Consider the following 19,812-nt stretch of genomic DNA (forward strand, 5'->3'; position numbering starts at 1 on the left):
CCCCAAGAGTATCTGAAGCTTACTGACTGAGGTGGGAAAGTTATCGAGAGAACCCCAGTGATCTATCGCCCCGTCTGGCCTGGGATTACACTCTTACAGTGCCATGCTCAGCACTTTTCTTGTGGGTGTTTGGGTTTGAACTTGTGTTTTCGTGTTTTGTTTTTTTTTTTTCATGGCAAACACTAAACAGACTGAGCCATCTCTCCAGCCCCTGAAATATTAATTCTTATAGATACTCTGAGTGTCCAGCTTCAGACATCCATGCTCATTCACATCACACACTGTAGGAGAAGTCTGTCATAATAAAGAGTTTCTCACACACCACAGAAGATAGCACTGGATAGGGGCAGGGATGGTGTGGGTGGAATCTACATTTAGTTGGCAAGGATTTTCTTGCTTTCTTTTTTTTTTTCTTTTTTCTTTTTTTAACATTAGTATTATTGTGTTAGGATAGCTTTTAAAAATGCTGTTTGAATTGCTGAGTTTCTATAAAAAAAAAAACTTGATGATTTTTGACATGAGATTAAGACAAAACCTTCAACAATTTAAAAGTGGCCCTATATTTACTTCTGCTAATTCATACTATGTATTTATTCAAAGAGATTTCTCAGTATTGACAATTGCAAAATCAAAATATTGATCAACTTCGAAAAAAGCTAAAGATGATCTGTGTCCTGTAATATCAAGTATCAGCCAAGATTTAATTCTTTATGTGGCTATAAATAAGCAATCTACCTCATTAGTATACAAATTGACTTTCATCTTTAAGTGTATAAAATTATGTGTATACCCCAAACCATTTATTATTATTATTATTATTATTATTATTATTATTATTATTAGTTATAGTAGTGCTATTAGGGGGCCCATGTGTCATGGTATGCATAGGGAGATCAGAGGCCAACTTTGTGCAGTCAGTTCTGGGAGTTGAATTCAGGTCATTAGATCTGTATGGCAAGTACTTTTAGGCATTAAATCATCTTGAAAGCCCCAAATAACTACTTTAAATATTTTTTTATGATTTACTACCAGTTAAAGTTTGGTTTATGTACCTATTTTATATACTTATATGTAAAATACTTATAAATGTATAAATTTTGTATATGTAAAAAGTTTCTGTGAGTGTTCTAGCTGGAGTTTTCATTTCATTTTGCTCTGATTTTCTGTGCTGAGGCTGGAGCCCAGCACATGTGTGCTAAGAAGTCACCTGTCCCTGAGCTACATGTCCAGTCCTCTACTGTGTATTAATATGGACCCCATACATTATCTCTAGAGATGATGTTTCAGAAATAATTTAAAAATGTAATTAAAGTTCTTTGTCTGAAAAGACACTTTGGGATTTATTTAATAGTATATTTTATTTTAATTACAGAAATCTCCCTAGTTACCTTTCTACTGCTATGATGAGACACTGTGACCAAGAGCACTTATAAAAGACATCATTTAATTGGGGCCTTTCTTATAGCTTCAGAGGGTGAGTGCATACCTGTCAAGGCAGGGAGCATGGCTGCAGGCAAGCAGGAAGAGCACAGGAGGAGCAGTTGAGCATTTACAGCTGATTCATAAGCACGTGGCGGCAGAGAGAGAGAGAGAGAGAGATGGAGACTGGGCGTGGCATCTTCTTTTTAAAGCCTCTAAGCCCACCCCCACTAACACACCTCCTCCAATAAGACCACGTTTCCTAATCTCTCCTAAATAATCTACCAACTAGAAACCAAGTATTGAAATATATGAGGCCATGGGGGTCATTATTGCTCAACTACCACGAAAATACTATGAAGTCTTTTTCTTACAAGATAAATAAATATTCTCCTTGAGAATATGCAAAGTCTCTGTCAATTCCTTGGTTTTTGCTTCTGTATAAAACAAGAGGCAGTAGGCATATGATGGCTTGGCAGATTGAGATTGGTTTTGGCATTCCCTGCCATGCCTGATGACCTGATTTCTATCCGTGCTGTCCACCCAGTGGAAGGAGAGAACTTACTCCAAGTTGTCCTCTGACTCCTAAAAGTGTGTGCATGCGCACACGTGCACACACATGCACACACACACACACACACACGCACACACACATGCACACACATGTTAAAACGTTTTTAAAGGTTTAAAGTCTCCTCGTTCCCACCCTGCATTCACTGAGCATTGTGTTCCAGAGAATTATAGAAAGCTCTTCATTGTGGCTGAAGCTTGTCTCCCTTCAGACTGTGTAGCAAATAAACTTGGACATCAGACTCTTGATGTTTTAGGGTATCTGTAGAAACAATTTAATAGGATGCTTCTTACTTATGCTGAGAAACTAAAGGTTCTGAGAAAAAGAAATGTGTGTATGCTGTGTGGTAGGTGTGTGTGTGTGTGTGTGTGTGTGTGTGTGTGTGTGTGTGTGTGTGTGTATGAGAGAGAGGGATGTGTATGTATGAGAGAGAAAGAGAAACAGAGACAGAGAGCACTCATCAGTTTATAAACTCTGTGACAACCACTCTGCTGCTCTTTAAAACCTTCTGGGCAGATCTAGAGTTATTTGTGTGACTTGCACACACTTCCTGTAATAATACAACAAGTATTATTGCATACCCTTCTCCCTGTGTATTGAGTGAGATGCTATTTTGACCTGCACACACACACAGAGAAAAAAGGAGCATTTTTACTTAAGAAAAATTGGAACACATCAGCTTTGTGCTGCCTGCCCTTAACCTTCATGAAGCAGACTTGCCACTGGGAGCCACTGGGATTTAACCACACCAGTGTGGTTTCCCTTCGGTAGCTATGATGCCCGGGACTGGGGAGTTGGTTTTACACTAATAGACTCCAGCTGAGTTAGGTGGAAGGCTGTTCCACAACAAAACCCTATCCAGAGACAAAACGGCAGTCTGTCCTTAAGAGTAGTTAGGGTATAGGTCAGTGAGTGTGGTAGAGCCGCCCTTCCGTGAAAGATCTGGAAGGGAGACAAGTGGTAATCTGTCCCGACTTGCTATTTTCTGCCTGGAGTGGCTGGGGCCCAGAAGGCTCAGGTGACTGGCTGGAGCCACACTGTAGTTAGTGGCAGAGCCAGGATGTGCCTGGGACCAGTGACTCATGTCAGACTTTCCCGGGCTCTGAATTCAGCAGAGGAAATGCTTTGTTTTCAAAGCTAGGTTCCTTTCCTTCTAAACTTCACTTCCTGCATCTAAAAGGGAAAAAAAATAACACTTTTTAGAGAATGTGGTCAAAACAACAACAGAACGTGGTGATATAAACACCACGTCACTGAAGAACAGTCGATGGTATCAGGACAGAAATGAGAATTGAGAAGGAGTATTCTTTTAAATGTAGAAAACATTCCAGATGAAAGTTAATGTTCGCATATACAATACTGGGCTTTCTCAAGTTCATGACTAATAGCTAGGCCCTCTCCATCCTTGTCCCACTCCCACACCACTGGTCTCCAAGCCCACATCCCCATTTTCCTGTCAAATCATAGGCGCAAGCATGCCCAAAGTATCATACTCACAAAAATGTGCCACAATTTCCGTCCCTTCCCCCAACACACACATTACACGTACAGCTGTCGCTTTGTGTTTTCAAAGGATCAGGGAATTGCTTCGGCATTCAAAATATCCAGATGTGCTCATCCCATACAAAAACTGTATGCATATAACCCTCCGTATATTCCCATATCTTTTCAGTCATCTCTGGATGACTTGTAATAACTAACACATTGTGAGTACTGTGTGATTAATTCTACCTCATTGTGTAAGGAAAGGCCTATACATGTTCAACATAGATGCAGGGTCTGGCTGGGGAATATTTTCCATTCAAATTGGTGCAGACCTAGAGATGTGAAGGACCAGCTATTCTCCACCATTCTTCGTTGATTCATCCTACCGTACCTGTTGAATATCGGTCCAAGCATTATCTCCCGGGTACATCCTCACATGACCTATAGGCAGAATTTATAAATCCCTGCTATGATGCTTTGTTGCACCCATGGTGACTTCCACTATAGCACTTGGAGCCTTTGATTACTGTTATTTGATTACCAATGTCCATCTTTCCTTATTTGATATAAGGATGGGATCAACGCATGTCTGATTAAAACAAAACAAAACAAAAAACCAAATGTGTAAAGGTCTCTGGCTTTAGCTTGGGGCAGAACCATTGTACACAGAAATACCTGTTAAACAAGCAGCACTTGCAAAGGACAAGGTTCAATTTGAGGACACTTGACATTTAAAAGGTATTGTGCTCTGTTCAATCCTGGAGAATTCGGGCAGTCGAGGGGTTTAAAGGTAACCAAGGACACTGCCACCTTAGGCATTTTAAACTGGAACTGAAATCCTAAGGTGAGTCTGAGGACATCTCATGCTTTGTTCTTTCCAGATTGTTCATATCACTGTGTATCTCATGCAGCAAAAAAAATGTGCCAGTCACAGAACCTGGGAGTAAAGTGGTCTATCAAGGTATAAGGGGACTACACCTGATGTATGGTGGAGTTTGCTAGACTCCCACAGTGAACTGAAGACTGACCAATGCTTAGGGAATTCCTTGGCTCCATTTGAAGGCATGCAAAGTAATATTTCTTAGACACCATCGATAAGAGGCTACGTGGTTAAGTCCATAGACTCTGATCAAAGACTAACTTGGGTCCCAAGCCCAATACTGCCACCTGCTGATAGGTGACACTGTAAACTTCCATTTCTTCCATAAACTTCCTTCTCTTCTGCCTTACAGAGGAGGAAATGGATGTTAAATGCTTCACCTGTCGCAGAAATAACCAAATGCTGAAAGCTTGTGAGAGTGCTCTGGTAATACTCGTGAAACTAAATTTTCCTATTTCTAAGAAAGTTCCTGGCTTGACCACTTATAGACAAATGTAGCATGTGCACGGCACACACATAACCAAGTTTACTGAAATAGGAAGAAAATCAGCCATTTCTTACAAATAGCGATGTTTGTCTCAAATAATGAAAGTACATGTGTGGGATCCATTTGGTCACTGTTGTTATTGGAATATAAAGAATTCCCTAGAGGCTCCTATGTTTGAACACTTAGTCCCTAAGTGGAAAAGTCATGGAACCTTTAGGAAGTGGTACTTTGGTAGAGAAAGTATCACTGGAGGCAGGTTTTGAGGTTAGATAGCCTGTCCCCACTTCCTGCTCTCTGTCTCTCTGTCTCTCTGTCTCTCTCTCTCCTTCCTGAGTACAGATGAAACTCGATCAGCCAGCTTCCTGACTGCCCTCCCTGGCAAACATTTCTGCTGCCGTATCTTCCCCATCATGATGGACTGCACCCCCAGGGGAACTGTGAGCCACAATAAATCCTTTCTTCCTTAAGTTGCTTTGGTCAGGGTATTTTATCTCATCAGCAGAAAGGAAAATAATACAGTTACTTAAGTGACAGACAATAATTTTCTTATTATACCCAGCGTTTGCTGTATAATTAGTATCCCGACCTCTCGAAAGCATGTTACTAGGTAAAAGGTGCAAATCCAAAAATGCTCCACACAGTATGACCCCAATGTGAAACCCTCTGGAAAACACACAAGTATAAAAGCAGAAAAAAAGTCAGGGATGCCAAGGGTTGGGAGGAGAGAGGGGTGAGGCTATGAACACAGCAGATTTCCAATAAACCTATGCCGTTAGGTAATTTATGAGTACAAGACAGCACACATTTATCAAAGTCTATGGAGTTACATCATGGAGAGTTGACCAAGGTGTGAGTTCCAGAGCTCAGTTAACAATGATGTACCAATACCTGACCCTTGTGTTAGTTGGCTTTGCATTATTGTACTAATTAATTTGAGGAAAAAAAGTTCTTTTGGGGGAGTGGCTTAGAGTTTTATTTTTCTGTAACTTTGGGGTCCATGGCAGAGCAAAATACTGTGGTTAGAAAATGCAGCAGAGCAGCCTGCCTCCCTCTCAGCATCCGGGTAGAAAAGAGAGGGACGAGAACAGAAGTATCACTATCCATTTTAAGGTCACAAGTTTCAGTTACTTACAGCTCCCAATTGTCTCCACCCCTTCAAAGTCCCATAGTGCCCCAGCTCTAAAGATAGTAATTTTTTTCCAACTACTCCTAATCTAATCAGATCTCAGAGCAAATAGATTGCTCTCTGTGGTGTAAAGAGTAGCAGAGCCCATAGCCTTCTTTAGCTGACAATCTGAGAACAATGACTATTTATAAAGCAAAACTGCATGGCTGAGTGTGAAGGTTGATGGTAAAGCATTTGCCTAGAACATGCAAAGCTCTGAGCTGAGTCCTTTGCACTTCACACACGATCACGTGCGTGCACACACATGCGCACACACACACACACACACACANAGAGAGAGAGAGAGAGAGAGAGAGAGAGAGAGAGAATAAAGCTACTATTCTTAAGTCTAAACGAGGAAGATTTCCCAAGACGAGTTATAAAATGTCTAAACGAACAATTGGAAGATTCTAATTATAACCCAGCACTATATCATATACAAACAACTGTTGGTGGATGTGTTCAGAAAAGATAAACAGGTTGTACGGATAGCATTTTGAGGGATTCTAATAAGTACTGCAAATGACATTGTGACTCCGACACAAGGATTCATTTCTAAAGGTCCTGCATTCCCTAGGGCAATGGAGCAGGAGTGCATGCTTTGTCCTCTGTGTGGCATGCCAGTCTCTTACATGACAGTTTTACAAGGACTTTGCAGATCTCAAGTGGTAGGATTTGTCCCTGCAGATCCTGACACCGGTCACCTACAGTAGGCTTGGTGTGGGGGCTCTCTGTTGAAGTGTAGAGATACGGAAACACACAGAGCCCACCGTGGGGCCCATTTCTGAAGCGTTCACTCCATAGCGGGGTTGGGGAGGACGATTTCATCCACAAAAAGCTACTCCAGAGTCAAGAAGAAAAAGCCCCCTTGTTGGCATGTTCGTGATAGGGAGGCGGCAGAAAGAACTTCATCTAGTAAGTAAAAGCTTGATGCTCAGTGCATGGACAACCTAGAGATAGATGGTTTCTAATCATCCACAGCATTTTAGACAGAATATTCTGCTGTGTTTTTACAACTAGCCCAGCCTTTCTCCTCAGAGAACAAAAGCAAACTTTAGTTAATGCTCCTAACCCAAATCACAATTTTGGTAATCGACATACTTCCCTTTCTCTTTGTACTATCCATTAGAAAGATAATTGGTCCTGAGCTGGATCTCAGAGCAATCATCGCCAGCAGCACCAAGATGGTGTGTGTGTGTGTGTGTGTGTGTGTGTGTGCGTGTGTGTGTGTGTGTCAGGGGTGAGGATGTCAAGCCAAATGGCACTTGAAAGTGCCTAGGAAGGGCTCTGCCTCTAGAGCACACTTACTTAAGGCCCGCAAATCATTTCCATCTGAGGAAGGGTGGGGGTTGAGTGTGACAGCAGAGGAAGGGGGGGGGGTCAGCGGGTAATCTGATCTCAAAGAAAATTGTCACAATTACCACCTGTGCTGGTGGTCTTGGCCCAAGCTCACACTGCCTGGGAAGAGAGACAGACTCTACAGCTCTCCTTTTGGCCCTTGGAGGTATAGCTGTTGTGGCTTCAGGGCTGTCTGCGGTAGCAAAGCCTGAAGTCAAGTATGCCACCCATGTGCGGAAGAGCAAGCACAGGACAGGAAGACCCAACAGCCTCACACATTTCACAGGCTAGTAGGGCAGGCAAAAGTCTGGCCCTAATGATGTGGGTATACTTTGCATACACCTCCCTGCCACTAAGTTCAACACTAAATAGTGATGTGAACAGTTTTTAACAGATGTCATTAAAGTTCAGGATCAATTCATCTTATTAGAACAGAAAAAAAAAAAAATCACCTGTTCATCTGACTGAATTACCTGCATCCTTCGTTCAGGAGATCCTCAACGAAGAGGCTCAAAGATGATGGTACCAAAGGAAAACTCCTCTAATCCTTAGACGGGGCGAAGGCTCGGGGGATGTCTTAGAGGGCGAGGCAGTTGCCATAAAAGCGTAAGGACTAGAGATCGAATCCCCAGAAAACATGTAAAGAGCTGGTGGTTGGCGTGGTGGTCAGACTATAACCTCAGCATACGGAAAGCAGAGGCTGGAAATCCTCAGAGCAAGCCAGCTAGTTAGCCAAAGTATGGTGAACATCAGGGTCAGGGAGAGGCCCTGCCTCATTGTTCTGGAACAGCAGAAAGGCACGGGGCTCTACTCTTGCACGTGCACAAATGCATGTGCACATTACACTTGTGAAATTACACTTATACACACGCAAACACATGCGCGCACACACACACACACACACACACACACACACACACACACACGGGAGGACACAAGGAAGGGGTTAAAAGAGATGAGTAGTCATGGTTTGAATCTGAAATATCTCTAGAGGTTGGGGTTTTAAATGCTTGTTCCCAGCTGGTTACGCTATTTGGGCAGACTGTGGAACCTAGAGGAGGTGGGGCCCCGAGGGTACAATTAGGCCACTAGGGGTGATCCTTTGAAAGTGGTCCCCAGTCCCTAGTCCCGGAAACTCCCTGATCCCTAGCCCAGCTCGATGTGAGGGGCCTTTGCTGCATGCTCCCACAATCGTGAACCATGAGCCCAGGTAAACTTTCCTCCTGGAAGCTGTCTGCAATTCACCACAGTGTCACAGAGGAACTAAGAGAGACCACAAAGGAGCAATGTGGCCAAAGAATAGTGGGGAAATGGGGCCTTCAGGTTTACAACCTCAGGCACTGGGTTCTGCCCACAGTGGGCATGAAAGGGAGAGAAAACACTTCTCCAGAACCTTCAGAGGACTCAGCACAGCTCGTATCTCCACTTCAGTTTTTACTCAGAGCAAAAGCAAAAGCCCAACCCTGCCGTGCTGTAGACTCTGAGCTGCAGACATCCAGTCCTGCACACATGTTGCTTTGAGCTGGTGAGGCTGAGCCATCTATCACTCTACAGTAGATACTCATTGGTTGCTTTGTCTCCCTGCACTGTTAGCCCTCCTAACCTTCAGGTCCTAAATCTTCCACTTAGACCAACCAGTGATGCAAAACATTTGAAAAAAAATTTTTTTTAGCTTTTTACTGAAAGTGTGAGGACGTATCTCCATCATTCCTTAAATAATCCAGTATAACAAGATTAATGTTCCTGCTATTAAAGTATTGTAAATCAGCTAGATGTGATTTACAGTGCAAAGAAAGCTCCGGGTGGGTTCGAGGCAAACATTTCTTTATGTCGCATACACGACTTGAGCATGTGCGCACTTTGGTGTGCTTCTGGGATCCTTGAACCAGTGTCCCTTGGACACCAGAGCCCACTATGCTTGTCCTTCTATCTCATTTATTCTGATTCTATTTTTGATGTACATACAATAGAACATAGCAAGACATCTAAGAATAGTTTTATTGCTCTAAGTCTACAAAAAAGGAAAATACTTCACACATGTTTTAAGATAAAATAATATTTATTTAACAAGTTTTTGGTGATTAAGGCTTTGTGTCTTTAATAGCCAAACAGCTTGGTGCCTGCATATAATATAGATAACGACTCTCAGAGATGTGGGTAGCTCTCTCCCACAGCACCCACGGCTTCTGGTTCTGAGGTAGAGGAGCAGGGCCAGGGCCAGGGCCAGAGGGAGGCAGGTGAGGCATCCACAGAGTTGAAGGGAACATGCAAAATTCAATCACCAACATAAATGATATTACTTAATTACAGGGAAATGCACACTATAAGATGTACTAAGTGCACAGCTCAGCGATGGTAAGTACACTCCAATGTTGCACAGACACCACCACCTTCATGTCCTCAACCTCTGTGTCCATGAGGAGCAACCTTAGGATCAAAGAACTATTGAACAGAATGTCTAAAGGTTTCCCATGCATTCCCCTCCCCCCCATATTTAGTCATGCCCCTTATCAGCACCCACCCGACAGGGCGTTTGTTAAAACGGCTGAGTCTACAAAGACATATCATTGTCACCAAGTTCACCAGAGTTTATAGGTGTTGTAGGTGCTCAGGTTTAGACAGATGCATAATGGCATGTGCCTACCACAACAACACCACACTGAGTAATTTGACTCTGAGTAATTGCCTAAGCCTCTCTGCCTTTCATATATATATATATATATATATATATATATATATGCTTTTCATTATTTCCTTCATTTTTATCCTATCTAGGGTGACATTTTGTTGGAATTACGTAATGTGACTATATTCAGACTGACATCTTTCACTTAGCAACATGCATTTAAGTTTCCTAATGCAACTCTGCTTGGTTTTCAGTATTGGCAAGAAAATATGGGGCATTGCACAAGCTGGGCAAGTGTCTGACCAGTGAGCAATAAGTCCCTAATAACTGTTTTTTTGTTTTTTGTTTTTTTTCGAGACAGGGTTTCTCTGTATAGCCCTGGCTGTCCTAGAACTCACTTTGTAGACCAGGCTGGCCTTGAACTCAGAAATCCGACTGCCTCTGCCTCCTGAGTGCTGGGATTAAAGGCATGCGCCACCATGCCCTGCCCCTAATAACTGTTAAGGATCAGAACTGATACAAACATATCTAAGAAAAATTGCCAGAACATATGTAAATACTGAATCCCTGTATGGCCACACACTTGAACTTCTCCGATAAAGTCACATGTCTGTCCTCTTAAAAATCAGGGAATCCTTTATTGCTTATTTGTTGCCAACATACTTTTCTTATTTTTGAATCAGCTGTGACAGCCTGGGAATACTCTTTAGGCTACATGAACACTGCCTAGGAGTGGGGTACATTCTTTCTCATTCCCACCCCTCCCCTGCTGGACACTGCTGGGAAGTTCCTAGGTGGTGGGTGGTGTAGATTACAGCTGAGAAATTAGTTCAGATCATGCAAATAAATAAGAGGAATAGGCAATCAGCATGGGGTTCTGTCCTGGCTTCCAGCACAAGCTCCCATCCCTGTTTCCAGAGCTTTTACTGGCATGACTTCAAATACCTTCGCCCTGGATCTCAGCAGTGAAGTGCCTGCAGAGATGAGAGAATTGCTTAGTGACTAGGGAAAAAGGCAGAGCCTGGCGCCTTCACCAGCTGGCTCTTCTTTCTGGTCTTCTCCCCACCCACAGGGTGCTGTGAGGCTGGGATCAAGTGGCCACAGGCACTGGCAGGTGCTTATTCCCTCCCATAACAAGGAAGGACTCTGATAGGTGACATCTCTGGGAAGGCAGACAGGGAGCCTCTTCTCTGGGTGCTGGGTGGGCAGTTTGGGTCTCCCATCTCAAATGAGCTGATACATGGGAAGAAAGGTACATTTGAAAGCGATTCAAGGAGGGACCTCAGTCAACGAACGACACTCCAATCTCCCTTCAGTGGAAGATGATCTCTAAAGGTTTCTTTAACATCAGGGATGAATCTGGTTGCTCTTTCGGGGTTCCTGAGTGAAGGAAGAAATGTGTCAGGACTCACAGCAATTGTTGTGGAAAGATAGAGGGAAAGCTAAGGGGTAGAGGGGATGCAGGACCAGAGAAAGGCCAGAGGAACTTGAAAGCCCCTTGTAGGCACTGAAGTCAGAGGCTTGGATGTGGCCTGACCCTTGGCAGCGTGTTCAGACGCCATAAAAATCCTGGGCTCCGAAGAGATAAGAAAGCTTGTTCCCATTCTCTCGGGGAGAGGATGGAATGTTCTGAATTAGATCAAGCGTCGATTCATGAACGGTGGTGAGAGACGAACACTCCCCCTTTCCTGTGTTGGTCCTCCCACATTTGTCCAGGATGGGCCAGTTTAAAAGAGAACTTCACTGATTCTCATCATTGGTCTCCTGGAAACTGCTCAGCTGACAGAGCAGGGACTGATCTGTAAGCATCTTAATAGGGTGATGGATGGAAATCATGTAACCCCCAGTACCCACCAACTGTCTCTGAGCCTAGACTGACAGAGAACAGTCCCTGTCTGGGCTTTATGTCTGCTGTGGAGAGTGGATAACCCCTGCATAGTCGATAGCTGCGACTAGAGATAGAGCTAGCCAGGTGTTTGTCCTGGACAATGCCCTTCACTGGCTGACTGAGAATAGATGGATTCCCCAGAACAGACCAGGGTGCATGGTGTGGGCAATCCCAGAGCCTAAGTGCTTGATGAATAAAATCCAGTCCAACAGTGCACGCAGCAATGTCTGTAGGCTTTCTTTTGGAAAGTGTTGGGCTGGTTGATAGGTTGGTTGTTTTTACCCAGGGCCTTACAAACATAAGCAAGTGCTCTACCACTGAGCCGTATTCGAAGGAGTCATCAGGAACCCCCACTCCCCACTCCTGTCCCCAAACTTTAAACCAAGTTTTCTGACTGCATCATTACATCCTAGAATGTGCTACAAGTCACAGTATCCATTTAGAGGGTACGGAGTGGTTACTTACTGGAACCTGGGATGCCTGAGTTTCTGCACTCAACGCCTAGCTCCTGAGAGTTCAGTGTGCAGCTCCCCTCCTCTTGCCCAACAGTTAGGATTGAGACTAGGGAATCGGAAGAGGTCTGTACGTAAACCGGAAGAGGACTGTACATAAATGCTACTGACAAGGGAAATGCGATGCATCACACCCAGGCCCAAAAAATTCTACACATGTTGGTGTGCCCTAAATGAAAGTGACTCTGCTACCTCTTTGCTTGATTTGCACACACACGCACACACACACACACACACACACACACACACACACACACACACACACACCAGATGTATACCCTGGGTCTATACAATCAGTTTTACTTCGTAGCACTTCTCTGAAACCATCCATAGAATAGTTCATCAGTATCCCGACTGAATGCGAGGGAAAGGAAGGGGGAGCAGAGCAGACCTGCAGCTGTCCTCTGTTTCCTCGAATTGCGCAGACTCCACACACAAAAAAAACAAACAGCACAAAACACGGACGGACGCTCAGGAGCTGTGTCTGTCCCCATTTGTCATGGTCGTGTGGGCCTTTTGCTATGTCTCTGTTGCATCCTAAGCCTTTAGTTGTAAGTTTCCCTTTTCCTTGGGGTTTCTGTTCTTTTGAACTTAGGAAACGTCGGTGGATTGTCTAAGTATCTTTGGGCAGGGACGAGACTTTTTTATTTTTTATTTATTTTTTTCTCTTTAGAGTCGGAGCAGGAAAGGGGCATTCAGCTTATCTTGCTCACTTCCTGAAATCCAAACAACTCTCAGAAAACTGCCTCACACCCTATCCATTCAAATATGTCTCTGCCCTTGGAAAGAGTCAGAGCCATTTCAACTTGACAAAACTGTTTGGAACTGGTTTGAAAAAGCCTCCACAGACTTAGAGAGATAACTTAGAATGTCTGAGGCAAAAATTGGTGTGGTTAGTTTTCTCCTGTGGAAACGATTTAGAAAAAAAAAAGTACTTTATTCCAAGAACGGGACTCCAATTGGCCACCCCAAGCTCCCCAGGGGACTGATGGCAGATACATGAGAACTCTGCCCCAAAGTCTGTGTGCCCACTAAGCCGGGGACATCTGCTTATTCTCAGAGCCCCCCTTGTCCTGGCTGGATAAAAATGTGCTTTGAGATCTGTGTGTGATGGAAATGACAGGTTTTAAATAGATCTACTTACCCTCAATCAGATCAAATGTATTTTAAAATCATTAAAAGAACATTAGGATTCTCATGTATTTAAAAAAAAACACTTAAAAAAAAAAGAATTCTAATGCAAACCTTTCTGTCTTTAAAAATGAAAAAAAGAAAAATAATTACCAGGCAGATACATCATTTGTACAAATCAAGTACATTTTCGAACACAGTGCATGTCTCAGATAATGATCTATGCTCCTTCTACGGCTTTCTTCCAGATTTCATTGGGAACAGGGAGCTCAGGGCCCAGGTTCAGGAAGTGTCCATGAGCAACTTTCTCATGTACCTGCACACTCGACAGTGTACCTAGAGTGGCCTTGGGAACATGACTGTGCTGTGGGGTCATGTGAGTCTGTACCTAAGGTCTGGTTATTATGACTGCTGTGACGTCTCTATAGTCATGCCTCTGCATCCTGAGGCTTTGCCTAGTCGGTGCCACAAGGAATCTGTTCATTGTTATCCACTGAGACAGCAGGCATATCCTTGGCCAACACTCATCGGGGGCCAGCCTTAGAGTATGGGAAAGTTCCATTATCAAACCGCTGGATTTGTAGCCATAATTCATTGTCAAGAGTTAAAAATAAAACCAAGCCACACAAAATCATGACATCTCATTCTTTTTACTAGACTATGGTTATTTACTATTTTTTTTTTAATAAATTCCAGTGGCATTTTACTTACTCGGTTGCTTTGATAAAGACTCAGTGAGAGCGCCATCAAGGTAATTCTTTGTAACCCTTTAAGCAACTTGTTCATTTATTTACTCACTTTTGCCTTAAGCCACGATGTTTTGTTTTATTTTTTGCTTTTTATTAAAAAATAGATTTGTCTCTCATATAACACATCGTGATTACAGTTTTTCCTTCACTATCCTCCTCTCAGTCCCTCCCTACACCCCCTAAGATCCAGATGCACTTCCTTTCTGTCTCTCATCAGAAGAAACAGGCTTCTAGGGGTTATTAATAAAATAAACAAAATAAAATATAATAAGATAAAACAAAGACCATCATAGCAGGGTTGGGGAAGACAAAGAGGGGGAAAAGAACATAAGAATCAGAGACACATTCACACACTCAGGGATCCCCAAAAACCACTAAACCGGGGGCCGTAATATATATGCCTAGGACCTAGTACAGATGCATGCAGGCCCTGAGCCTGATCCCCCAGTCCCTGGGAGTTCGTAGGAGCTTTGTCCATGACAATTTAGAAGGCCTTGTTTTCTCGGTGCCCTCCACCCTCGCTGTCTCTTATACTCCTTCTGCCTCCTCTTCCTCAGGGTCCCTTGAGCTGTGTGGGAAGGGATTTAATAGAATCATCTCATTTAGGGCTGTGTGTCCTGAGGTCTTTGCCTACCTTCACATTGTCCAGTACTGGGTCTCCGTATTGCTTCCCATCCGCAGAAGGGGACAAATCCCAGAAGCAGGAGGAAGCTTCTCTGAGGTCGGCTGAGCAAGGCACTAATCTTGGAGTGTAGCAGATAGTTATTAGGAATCATTTTATTGCTACTTTTATTTAGGACAGTGATATCTGATTTTACCCTAAGTCCCTGGACTATTTAGTGTCGAGTTTTTGTTCCCCCAGGCAGTGTAGGGTATGGGTTTCATCTCGTGGAGTGGGCTTTATGTCAAATCAAATTCTGTTTAGTTACTTCCGCAAGCCTTGCGTAACCATTGCCCTGGTATATCTCGTAGGCAGGACACCATTGTAGATCTAGAGTTTCTGGCTTCGTGACCTCTCCATGTTCAATCTGCTGTATAGATAGGTGTTGTCTTCAGCAATAGGGACTTGTCATTTGTGGAGCGCAACCTATAGCCTTGGCAAGAGCCTGTGATGTTTGGGGGTTCCCATGGGACCTCTTTGGCCAACAACTCAATTAGGTATAACCCAATCCTGGTACTGGCACCTTCATTTGGTAAGGAAAAAAAAAAGTCACTTGGAACCCTGTCTCCCTCATTACTTGGCTATTTCATTTAGATGGCCTTTGTGTGTGTGTTTATATTTTAGGAAACATCTACTGTATTGTATTTCCATGCTACCCTTTAAATAATCCTTAGACCCATGTGATCACCTGTGTGCATATGTGTATAGAGGTCAGTGTTGTGTATCTTTTTCTATCTCCTGCCAGCTTGCTTTTTGAGAAATAATCTCCCACTAAACCTGATTTGGTCAGACTGGCCCCCGTGATCTTGTCTTTCCCTCCCAGCCCTGAGACTGTAGGTGCACGCTGCCAAGCCCGCCTTTTCACATGGGTTCTGGGATCCAAACTCAGATTTTCATGCTTCAGGTTTAAGTAGCAAGCACATCACCAACAGAGCCATCTTCCTAGCCTCATAGGCACATTTATATTGTTGTCCAACCATTACACTGCTCTTGACTCAATTATATTTAATATACCTAAACCTCGCCTTGATATAAGAGCTGATTCATTTTAACAAAGATTAACGTCTTGATAAGTCCTTACCGTTGTTATATGTGCCTCACACTTTGTTCTACTGTAATGCTTTTTAGGGGAGGAAGTGAAGAGTCTATGGATGTTTTACCCTATATACTAAGGAACCTCAAGCTTCGAAGGCTTTTGACATCTTAAGATACTATTATTGTCTTACTGCTCCTGGATTTTTGTTACTCATCTTTTCTCACAAGGGTGTAAACAATAGTTTTTCCTTAGAGAAAAAAAAAATCCCTATCCCTGAATTCTCTACACCCCCTGTTTCTTGAACGGCCAATCGCTAAACTTCAAGTCTGGCTGTATAAAACTCTCTGTGAGTACAGTCACATGTTCTCTGCGAATGCACTCCACGGTGTGCATCGTGGTAACTGGAAAACACCCTTGCTTCTTGCAAGACCTTTGCCTTACATTGCAGTGACTGACAGATACCTGACCTGTAAATAAAGAATGACTCTCATTCTTATTTATCTTGGTTGCCTTAAACTTCCCTTAACATCAAAAGGCAGAGTGCAATAATAACATCTGCTAGCTTAGTCCCCACTGTGAAAGCAAAGGAGAAAATTCAATTAAGGAGACAAAAAATTTAAGCAAAACTCCCTGTTTAGGTTACTATCATTTCCTGCCATCAAAATAAAAGACAGATTCTTTCTGTATTTACTCTTGGTTTGTCTTGCTCATGAAGTTATTATTTCCCTCTACATATCAAGCAGAGAACTCTGGCCAGAACCTAAACCTTTAGATCAACCAGAAGGCAAGCACTGTTGGAGAAGACACCAGGTGCATGGGAATGCTTTTAATACCTTCTCCTCTCTGTGTCTCTGTGTCTGTCTGTCTGTCTGTCTGTCTGTCTGTCTGTCTGTCTGTCTGTCTGTCTGTCTGTCTCTCTCTCTCTCTCTCTCTCTTTCTCTCTCAATATGACCTCTCTCAACATGTCCTAGACAGAGAAGAACTTTCTGGGAACATCTGCTAGTGCTGTATTTTGGAGTTTCCATTTCAGTCATTGGTTTTCCTGTGGATGATTTGGCCAGTCAGGACATATTTGACAATGTCTGTAGACATATGCGATTGCCACACAAAAAGGCGAGCACTCCTCCATCCAGTGAGTGGAGACACTGATGCTGCAAACATCCTACAGGTCAACCCTTTCACAAAGCTCCTCTGACTCCAACTGCCAGGACTGCCTGGTATTAGGAATGCAGAGAGCACTGGGGGAAAGAAATGGAAGTGAAGGCAGGTACTGGGGAGAGAGTGAGGTGCCAAACTCTAGGAGTAATAACAGAGGTGAGGAAAGGTCTATGAAGTGTCCATGGGTGGTAAGAGTTCCTTAAGATGGATTCAGGGAGCCAGAGAGCTTTTGTTTATTTGTGTTTGAGCCTGTGTGAATGAGCCTGTATGAAGTTGTGGCTGCAATGGTGAGCTGACTGGAGCACTTGGGGGTTATGTTTTTGTGTCTCCTCTAAATGTGTGACCAGCTTTCTCCCACCCTAACAAGGAGCTGAGAGGATGAATTAAATATGGTGAATGCTGTAGATAATGAAATAGTTATAGATCTTTGAAAGAATGTCCTGCATTGGTTCGTGGTTTTGAAACTGCAGTCCAAAGTCTACTGAGCCTACTCTGGACGGTTTTGGAATTGTGGGGAGTCAGCACACCAAGGTGGGGGAGGAGTGGTTAAAGAATCAAAAGATAGAAGAGAAGGTACCAGGTCCTGATGTCCCCTTCAAGGGCATACTCCCAATATCCTAGGTGCTCTTTTTAAAGACTCCACCACCTTTCAGTAACACCACAGGACTGATTCAAGCCTTTGGGCCCCTGGGAGGATTCCAGATCTAAACTGTGGCATGTGAGGGTGGGACAGACTTGTCTCTCATTGGAAGGCAGTTCTCATTCCTCCTCCCTTAGCTCTTCTCCTCTTTCTTCCCTCCCTCTCTTCTTTTCTTCCTTCTTTTCCCCCTCTATTTCTGTCCATTGGTTAGAGGTAGATATCTTCAGTTCTCTAGATAGCCTATTGCTTCTGTTTCTCTGCAAAGCCCTAAGCGAGTCTGTTACAAAACAACATTGAAGATAACATCAATGGATTTGATAAATAGCACTTAGCATATTCATACGATAGAATTTAGAATACTCATCTGTGTGGATAATTAAGTTTAAGTTATTAATGAATGAATGAGTGACAAACGAATACATTAAGTTTGTGATTTTCCATCTGAACAGTTCTCGCCAGTGAAAGGCTGTCTATACAATGGTCTTAAATGATTCATTCAACAAGATGCCAATTATGCAAATTTTTAAAAAGACAAACCATTCCTATATAAGCTTCAACTATAGAAAATATAAGTAGGGAAGAAAATGCAAGAGTGTGTGCTGGGAAGATGCACATCTAACTAAGGAGGGGCTGTGGTCTACTAGGAAGTATGTAAATAGATGGGACTAAGAAGGGACCCAAAGAAGGCTCCAGTCTATCAGAAAAGCTTAGTTCCATTGTCACAAATATCTGAACCACATATGACATGATGGTAACATTTGTCCTTCCCAAGTAATGTTTGTGTGGAATAATGCCTCTCCCCACCCAAAACATACATCTACCTGGGATGCCTGTGAATGTGGCGTTGTTGGGAAGCAGAATCTTTGCAGATGTCACTAGGGTGCATCCTAAGTCCACTGACGACTTTCCCAATAGAATTCAGTTCTGATTCTAAAATTCCAGGGCTAGTACCCCTCACCATGCCGATAGACCCTAGAAAGAATGCAGGCCCCACTTAAGGTATGCACTGAAGTCTGAGTGGCACAACAGCCCCACTGACTCCCGCCCTCTAAGCTTCTCTTGGTGACCTTGAGAGCCGTATGTTCCAAATGTCAAGGCTACAGGTAGATCTAGAGAGGGCAGTCTGACCTTGCCTTCAATGAGCAAGAAGTGCACTTTAATTTTTAATTTATTTATTTTGGCTTATGGAGACAGAGCCTCCCAAAACCGAGATTGGCCTTGCACTTGTTACATTCCTAGTTGATGCTGAACTTGCGATTCTTCTGCCTTCATTATGTCTGAATGCGGGAAGGGTAGGTGTGCATCACAGCAAGGACCCCTTTACTGTATGAGTGTGAGACCGCAGGATGCGTTTGCTCTGCAGCAAGCTCTCATCCTGACACGCAATGCCTAGAAGTCACTATCTCATCTTTAATCTTCCGACTTCCCTGGATATCAACGTTTTCAGATCTTGCAACCCAAATTCTTCTTCTATTATCAGGGCTCTGTCAGTTCTCTTCGGGATTTTATTAAGCCATTAGTCAATGTGCATTAAAATCACATCACAGCCTCTTCCACCGGGACCCCGTGAATATTCCTTGGCCAAGTCATAGTGCAAGTCTCTGCTCTGACTCAGAAAAGGAAATCAATCGTAACACGACAGATTTTGCTCAATAGTAAAAACAAAGCCATGTTCACTGAGGTTGTAGGCGCCAAGTATTGTAAAATCACCCAGCTCTGCCCTCAGCCGCCTGTGGGGTTGTTTACTGACGTTTCAGAAAAGAGAAGATGCACTTCACATTGACTGGGGGTGTGGGACTGCTTGTTACTTATAACTGATGAAACTTAGCCTGGTCTTTTTTTCCTTCTTATATTCGTGTCTGACTTTCTTCCCATCTGTCTGCCTTTTTGCCCACCTATCCATCCATCCATCCATCCATCCATCCATCCATCCATCCATCCATCCATCCATCCATCCATCCATCCATCTACCCTATCTATCTATCTATCTATCTATCTATCTATCTATCTATCTATCTATCTATCTGTCTGTCTGTCTGTCTGTCTGTCTGTCTGTCTGTCTGTCT

Source organism: Mus pahari, chromosome 16 (genome assembly GCF_900095145.1).
Source record: "Mus pahari chromosome 16, PAHARI_EIJ_v1.1, whole genome shotgun sequence".
Lineage (NCBI taxonomy): Eukaryota > Metazoa > Chordata > Mammalia > Rodentia > Muridae > Mus > Mus pahari.